Here is an 8,611-nt window from a genome sequence, read left to right as displayed (position 1 = left end):
GGAGGTACGGATAAAGGGAAAGGAGCGCTAGTTCTGACGTTGGCCCTTTCGCTCTAGAGAGTCCGTCTGGGTCCCTCATGATGGACAGACCCATATCTGACCACTCCGATGAAATGCTAACTTTATTCGGACACTAAGTACTTTTACAGAACAAATGGCTCCCCAGGCACTTCTCCTAGTGTCTGGAACAGCTGTTGAGTAGCAACGGCACATTCCGCAGTTTAATACGCCAGTTTTAGCACATGCGAGGCAGTGATTTTGATTGTGTGATACGAAGTCTCATTGGAACTGTGATGAACTTTAGAACAACGGTAGAACAGCGTATCGCAATCTAGATGCAGTTTCATAACCATGGGTAAGTGATTTCTTGCATGGCTCAGCGCTGGTGTGAATTTCCGATAAGTCTTAAAAGGTTTTGCTGTATGCAGCATGGCCATACAGTTGATTGCAGTTAAACGAATCTAAATTCATTGTGTAGTATGGTTATGTTTAGGCGAGCGAGTGCTTGTTGTAGTTGCATCATTAGAGTTCCCGTGTGGCAGTGCAAAATTAATTGTTTAACTCTCAGTGAAACCGGTATCTAAATACCATGCACATAAAGAGATGGCAAATAGTTCTAGAAGCGGCTAACGTATATTGCATTGTTCTGAAGGACAATGTGCCATCATAAGGCGAGTAAAGGAAGATGTTAGTCTGATACTCTGTCATTTGTGTGCTCTCGCATTGGCTACAGGTGCCAAACGTTATTATAATAGCAAAACCTCTTGCAGTTGCAACATGTGATTATTGGACAACACTGCGCCTCTGAATTATAGTTTATTTATCATGGTAGGTCCATGTTCTTATTTGCTGCAAAACCCTTTTTTCATTACCATATTACTTTGTTGATTTGTTGCTGCCCAAGATTGCTTACAATTAGTAGCATCGAGAGCGGGAGAGCAGGACTATCTTTGAGAGCCAAACATCTTCGATAAATATAAAGGTCGTGGTAACAAACGTTGGATGGACGTTGGCCCCGTGTACGCCCAATGTAATACAATATAGTTGGCGTCAAGGCTCTCAAGTGACTACCCACTGGTACCGATACATCAATAACAGTATGCAACTCATGTTATATCACGTTTCAGCATTCGCGTTAGTCATAATGGTAGTCAGGTGGAATGAATCTCAAAGTAATAAACTTATCCACCGACCCTGTTAACTTCCAATCTGGATCACGTACTTATTTTTACAACCAGTAACTTGACATGTATAAAGAAGTTACGCTTTCGAATTCTAATATGTATTAAATTTTTTTCCTGTAAACTGTCTCCTTTATGGCTTTAACAATTATCTATTTTCTGCTACAACTCTTTTAGCTGAACTCGTTCTGGAAATTTAATTTTGTCTCTTGTTTCCTGCATTACACTATTACTAAAGAATTTCACATGGGAGCTTCTTTTACTCCATAGTCTTACAGATCTCCCACATCACACATTAAGTTAAAAATTTTTGCAAATGAATTACCAATAAGTGTTGTCATTCCATCAGTTTTAAACTCTTCAAACGACTGTTCTGTTGCTAGATGCACAATCCAGTCCACCACATATAGATACAATATAATCATCCTCCTAAAGTGGATCCAAATGGGTCTGGATGTCTATAAAAAAATCTTGTATAGTTTAACATAAGAAACATCCTTGATTACACCAATTTACGCATGCTCTCCAACGTATGGTCACTTCCAATGGTATTTACATTAAATGCCAATACTTGTATTCCCCATTCGTATACAGACCTTTCCGTCATTTTTATCTGTTTTCCATCTTTCCTTTAGTTGCTCTAGACTCCTGGATAGACGGTAAATACCTCCACGAACAGACCTTTTCATTCACTGCATTTAAAGTAATAAGTATATAAATCTGCAACGACTTCTTTTTCGGAAAATTGTTTACATCCCTCCTTTTCGAAAGTTGCTTTCGTCATGCTTTGTTGCTGCTCTATTATTTTCGTAGTTTTGACTAAGATAAACTGATGCTCCATTGTTCGTCTTCGGGAGTCAGTGTCGAAGTTGTCACTGAAACAGCTGCACGTTTATTTATATATAAAAGCCGCCTTCCGAAATTTCCTTTGTGTGAGACAGCGTGTGCCAGATTCTGCGGCCGATTAGAAATTCTGGGTTCTGTTTCTTTACTGTTAATGTTGATTCTGCACTATCTGTCATGACTGCATGCGTTTTCATGTGATTTGTGAAATTCGAACATTTGCAAGTACTGCGATAAACTCTTACAATTGCAGTCGATTTCAAGCCTAAAGTTAAATTGTGCTCTTTTAGGAAAGTTTGACAACAGCAGACCCATCCGCATTCAAAAGCAATCGTTCCCTAATTTTATTTCCCTATAATTACGTGAGTAATGGTAATTATTCAAATGTAATTCTTCAAGCTTTCCCGGCGAGGAGAAAAGATTGTAACAACTACAGAGGTATCTCTTTAATCACCGTTGTGGGTAAAATCTTCTCAGGTATTGTTGAAAGGAAAGTGCGAGTAGCCGCGCGGGATTAGCCGAGCTGTCTGGGGCGCTGCAGTCATGGACTGTGCGGTTGGTCCCGGCGGAGGTTCGAGTCCTCCCTCAGGCATGGGTGTGTGTGTTTGTCCTTAGGATAATTTAGGTTAGGTAGTGTGTAAGCTTAGGGACTGATGACCTTAGCAGTTAAGTCCCATAAGATTTCACACACATTTGAACAAAGCGCGAGTATTAGTTGAGGACAAATTGGATGCTTACGGCCAATAATGGAGAAGTGTTACGAGTGGAACAGGGAATTTATCTATCCTTTATAGATCTAGAAAAGGCATATGACGGGGTTCCTAGGAGGAAGTTATTGTCTGTTCTACGAGATTATGGAATAGGAGGCAAACTTTTGCAAGCAATTAAAGGTCTTTACATAGATAGTCAGTCAGTTAGAGTTGACGGTAAATTGAGTTCATGGTTCAGAGTAGTTTCATGGGTAAGACAAGGCTGCAACCTGTCTCCACTGTTGTTCATATTATTTATGGATCATATGTTGAAAACAATAGACTGGCTTGGTGAGATTAATATATGTGAACACAAAATAAGCAGTCTCACATATGCGGATGGCTTAGTTGTGATGGCAGATTCGATTGAAAGTTTGCAGAGTAATATTTCAGAGCTAGATCAGAAATGTAAGGACTATGGTATGAAGATTAGCATCTCCAAAACGAAAGTAATGTCAGTGGGAAAGAAATATAAACGGACTGAGTGCCAAATAAGAGGAACAAAGTTAGAACAGGTGGACAGTTTCAAGTACTTAGGATGCATGTTCTCACAGGATGGCAACATAGTGAAAGAACTGGAAGCGAGGTGTAGCAAACCTAATGTAGTGAGCGCTCAGCTACGATCTACTCTCTTCTGCAAGAAGGAAGTCAGTACCAAGACTAAGTTATCTGTGCACCGTTCAATCTTTCGACCAACTTTGTTGTATGGGAGCGAAAGCTGGGTGGATTCAGGTTACCTTATCAATAAGGTGGAGGTTACGGATACGAATGCAGCTAGGATGATTGCAGGTAGTAGTAGATGGGAACAATGGCAGGAGGGTGTCCACAATGAGGAAATCAAAGAAAAACTGGGAATGAACTCTATAGATGTAGCAGTCAGGGTGAACAGGCTTAGACGCCTGTATATAATAAGGGTAGAAAAATACAGACGAATCTCCTTAACATCGGTTTGTTGCAAGATTCTCGAACATATTCTCAGTTCGAATATAATGAATTTCCTTGAGACAGAGAAGTTGCTGTCGATGCATCAGCACGGCTTTAAAAAGCATCGGTCCTGCGAAACGCAACTCGCCCTTTTTTCACATGATATCTTGCGAACCATGGATGAAGGGTATCAGACGGATGCCATATTCCTTGACTCCCGGAAAGTGTTTGACTCGGTGCCCCACTGCAGACTCCTAACTAAGGTACGAGCATATGGGATTGGTTCCCAAGTATGTGAGTGGCTCGAAGACTTCTTAAGTAATAGAACCCAGTACGTTGTCCTCGATGGTGAGTGTTCATCGGAGGTGAGGATATCATCTGGAGTGCCCCATGGAAGTGTGGTAGGTCCGCTGTTGTTTTCTATCTACACAAAAGATCTTTTGGATACGGTGGATAGCAATGTGCGGCTGTTTGCTGATGATGCTGTGGTGTACGGGAAGGTGTCGTTGAGTGACTGTAGGAGGATACAAGATGACTTGGACAGGATTTGTGATTGGTGTAAAGAATGGCAGCTAACTCTAAATATAGAGAAATGTAAATTAATGCAGATGAATAGGAAAAAGAATCCTGTAATGTTTGAAGCTTGACACAGTTACATTGATTAAATATTTGGGCGTAACATTGCAGAGCGATATGAAGTGGGACAAGCATGTAATGGCAGTTGTGGGGAAGGCGGATAGTCGTCTTCGGTTCATTGGTAGAATTTTGGGAAGATGTGGTTCATCTGTAAAGGAGACCGCTTATAAAACACTAATACAACCTATTCTTGAGTACTGCTCGAGCGTTTGGGATCCCTATTGAAGCTTGACACAGTCACATCGATTAAATATTTGGGCGTAACATTGCAGAGCGATATGAAGTGGGACAAGCATGTAATGGCAGTTGTGGGGAAGGCGGATAGTTCATTGGTAGAATTTTGGGAAGATGTGGTTCATCTGTAAAGGAGACCGCTTATAAAAGACTAATACGACCTATTCTTGAGTACTGCTCGAGCGTTTGGGATCCCTATCAGGTCGGATTGAGGGAGGACATAGAAGCAATTCAGAGGCAGGCTGCTAGATTTGTTACTGGTAGGTTTGGTCATCACGCGAGTGTTACGGAAATGCTTCAGGAACTCTGGTGGGAGTCTCTAGAGGAAAGGAGGCGTTCTTTTCGCGAATCGCTACTGAGGAAATTTAGAGAACCAGCATTTGAGGCTGACTTCAGTACAGTTTTACTGCCGCCAACTTACATTTCGCGGAAAGACCACAAAGATAAGATAAGAGAGATTAGGGCTGGTACAAAGGCATATAGGCAGTCATTTTTCCCTCGTTCTGTTTGGGAGTGGAACAGGGAGAGAAGATACTAGTGGTGGTACGAGGTACCCTCCGCCATGCACCGTATGGTGGATTGCGGAGTATGTATGTAAATATAGATTTTGATGGTGGAGTCATGTTACACGCTTGGGAGAAGCAAGGTTAATCAAGAGACTGATGGGTTCAGCAGTAGAGGGTAGGAGGAGTCGGGGTAGACCAAGGAGAAGGTACCTGGATTCGGTTAAGAATGATTTTGAAGTAATAGGCTTAACATCGGAAGAGGCACCAATGTTAATACTGAATAGGGGATCGTGGAGGAATTTTATAAGGGGGACTATGCTCCAGACTGAACGCTGAAAGGCATAATCAGTCTTAAATGATGATGATGATGATGATTCCCGGCGAGGAGTTGTCATGTTGATAAATCGGGTTTCTGCCGGTTATTCGCGGCTTTCCTGCACGATATTTCAACTGCGTGACTCGCAGTCTTCTTCAGGTGCTGTCTGGTACTGATTCCAGTGTGCGTGCGTGCTTGAGTCGCGTGCATTCGATGGACGTTTGGAGCAGGTTAAGCAGGGCCTGCTGTTCCTGCATCGTAGATCACAATTGGTGTGTGGTCCTCTGTGTTAGATTCGTCTTCTCGTTGCCACTTTAGTGTCTTCCTCTTCTCTTGTTGCCCGGTGGTTATTCCAGCAGCAGGTCAGGCCATCTGGTCGCTGGGCGCCGGTCGGGTTGATTCCAGTGTGGAACGAGTCCGTTATTTACGCCCACGCTGTGCTAGGCGCTCCCTCTGCGGTCCCTGCCGCGTCTGGCGCTCTGTCCGTGGTGTGAGCCGCGGCTGTTCCGAACGCTGTGGCTATTATCCGTTGTCAGTATATAAGTTCTCAATGGCGTCCAAGCTGTGTTACACCTTTTACCTTCCGATTGCCGTCATTTGAGTCCTTCTGTGAGTTAGGACGTTCTGTTACCGTGCTGGATCGTGTTAGGCGTTCCGTGCGAAGTTCTTGACCCCCACCTCCACCCCCACCCTCTCTCGCAAGAGCAGCTGCAGTGTTATTTTCAGGCAGAACGTCCTCAGATACTGTGTCTGTTGTCTGAGGCGCCATTGTTCGATACAGTTCCCCACAGTCGTTTATTGAACAAAGTAAGAGCATATGGACTATCAGACCAATTGTGTGATTGGATTGAGGAGTTCCTAGATAACAGGACGCAGCATGTCATTCTCAATGGAGAGAAGGCCTCCGAAGTAAGAGTGATTTCAGGTGAGCCGCAGGGGAGTGTCACAGGACCGCTGCTATTCACAATATACATAAATGACCTGGTGGATGACATCGGAAGTTCACTGAGGCTTTTTGCAGATGATGCTCTGGTGTATCGAGAGGATGTAATAATGGAAAACTGTACTGAAATGCAGGAGGATCTGCAGCGAATTGACGCATGGTGCAGGGAATGGCAATTGAATCTCAATGTAGACAAGTGTAATGTGCTGCGAATACACAGAAAGATAGATCCTTTATCATTTAGCTACAAAAGAGCAGCTCAGCAACTGGAAGCAGTTAATACCATAAATTATCTGGGAGTACGCATTAGGAGTGATTTAAAATGGAATGATCATATAATGTTGATCGTCGGTAAAGCAGATGCCAGACTGAGATTCATTGGAAGAATCCTAAGGAAATGCAATCCGAAAACAAAGGAAGTAGGTTACAGTACGCTTGTTCGCCCACTGCTTGAATACTGCTCAGCAGTGTGGGATCCGTACCAGATAGGGTTGATAGAAGATATAGAGAAGATCCAACGGAGAGCAGCGCGCTTCGTTACAGGATCATTTAGTAATCGCGAAATCGTTACGGAGATGATAGATAAACTCCAGTGAAAGACTCTGCAGGAGAGACGCTCAGTAGCTCGGTACGGGCTTTTGTCAAAGTTTCGAGAACATACCTTCACCGAAGAGTCAAGCAGTATATTGCTCCCACCTACGTATGTCTCGCGAAGAGACCATGAGGATAAAATCAGAGAGATTAGAGCCCACACAGAGGCATACCGACAATCCTTTTTTCCACGAACAATACGAGACTGGAATAGAAGGGAGAACCGATAGAGGTACTCAAGGTACCCTCCGCCACACACCGTCAGGTGGCTTGAGGAGTATGGATGTAGATGTAGATGTAGATTTCACATATGTCCTTTGCTACATGTACTATGCTGGACGTTGCCTACGTTGCGTCTTCAGAAGATCGACTGCTTGGTTGCAAGCCGAGCTCAGCTGGAAACGTGTCCCAGTTAATGTGATTCATTAATCTCAATTGATTCTTTGATGACGCTGTTCCAATATCTCGATGTTTGTGTTAAAATAATGGCATCATTATACTTCATAGAATGATTGAGTTCCAAACAATGGAACAATTTGAACACAATCTTGCCTTAAAATAACACTGCAGCCGCTCCTGGGGGGGGGGGGGGGGGGAGGGGGCAAGAACTTCTCACGGAAAGCCTAAGACGACACAGCACGGTAACAGAACGTCCTAACTCACAGAAGGACTCAAATGACGACAATCGGGAGATAAAAGGTCTAGCGCAGCTTGGACGCCATTCAGAACTTAATTCAGCTATACTGACAACGGATAATAACCACAAAGTGAGCGCACAGCGTTCGGAACAGCCGCGGCTAGGAGCAAACGCTACAGCCGTTGCTATTGGTGGGCGCACACCACGGACAGAGCGCCGGACGCGGCGCGGACCGCAGAGGGATCGCCTAGCACAACGCAGGCATTAATACCGGACTCGTTCCACACTGATATACAGGGTGATTCAAAAAGAATACCACAACTTTAGGAATTTAAAACTCTGCAACGACAAAAGGCAGAGCTAAGCACTATCTGTCGGCGAATTACGGGAGCTATAAAGTTTCATTTAGTTGTACATTTGTTCGCTTGAGGCGCTGTTGACTAGGCGTCAGCGTCAGTTGATACTAAGATGGCGACCGCTCAACAGAAAGCTTTTTGTGTTATTGAGTACGGCAGAAGTGAATCGACGACAGTTGTTCAGCGTGCATTTCGAACGAAGTATGGTGCTAAACCTCCTGATAGGTGGTGTATTAAACGTTGGTATAAACAGTTTACAGAGAATGGGTGTTTGTGCAAAGGGAAAAGTTATGGACGGCCGAGAACGAGTGATGAAAATGTAGCACGCATCCAGCAAGCATTTGTTCGCAGCCCAGGAAAATCGACTCGCAGAGCTAGCAGAGAGCTGCAAATTCCACAATCAACTGTATGGAGAGTCCTACGAAAAAGGTTAGTTATTAAACCTGAACGTCAACTACCCGAGGCGATGGATCGGCCGCCAGGCAGCCCGTGACAGAGCACTTCATCACTGGCCTCCAAGAAGCCCTGATCTTACCCCCTGCGATTTTTTCTTATGGGGGTATGTTAAGGATATGGTGTTTTGGCCACCTCTCCCAGCCACCATTGATGATTTGAAACGAGAAATAACAGCAGCTATCCAAACTGTTATGCCTGATATGCTACAGAGAGTGTGGAACGAGTTGGAGTATCGGGTT

The sequence above is a fragment of the Schistocerca cancellata genome, chromosome 5, assembly GCF_023864275.1.
Source record: "Schistocerca cancellata isolate TAMUIC-IGC-003103 chromosome 5, iqSchCanc2.1, whole genome shotgun sequence".
In the NCBI taxonomy this organism is placed as follows: Eukaryota; Metazoa; Arthropoda; class Insecta; order Orthoptera; family Acrididae; genus Schistocerca; species Schistocerca cancellata.
This window is presented reverse-complemented; position numbering follows the sequence as displayed.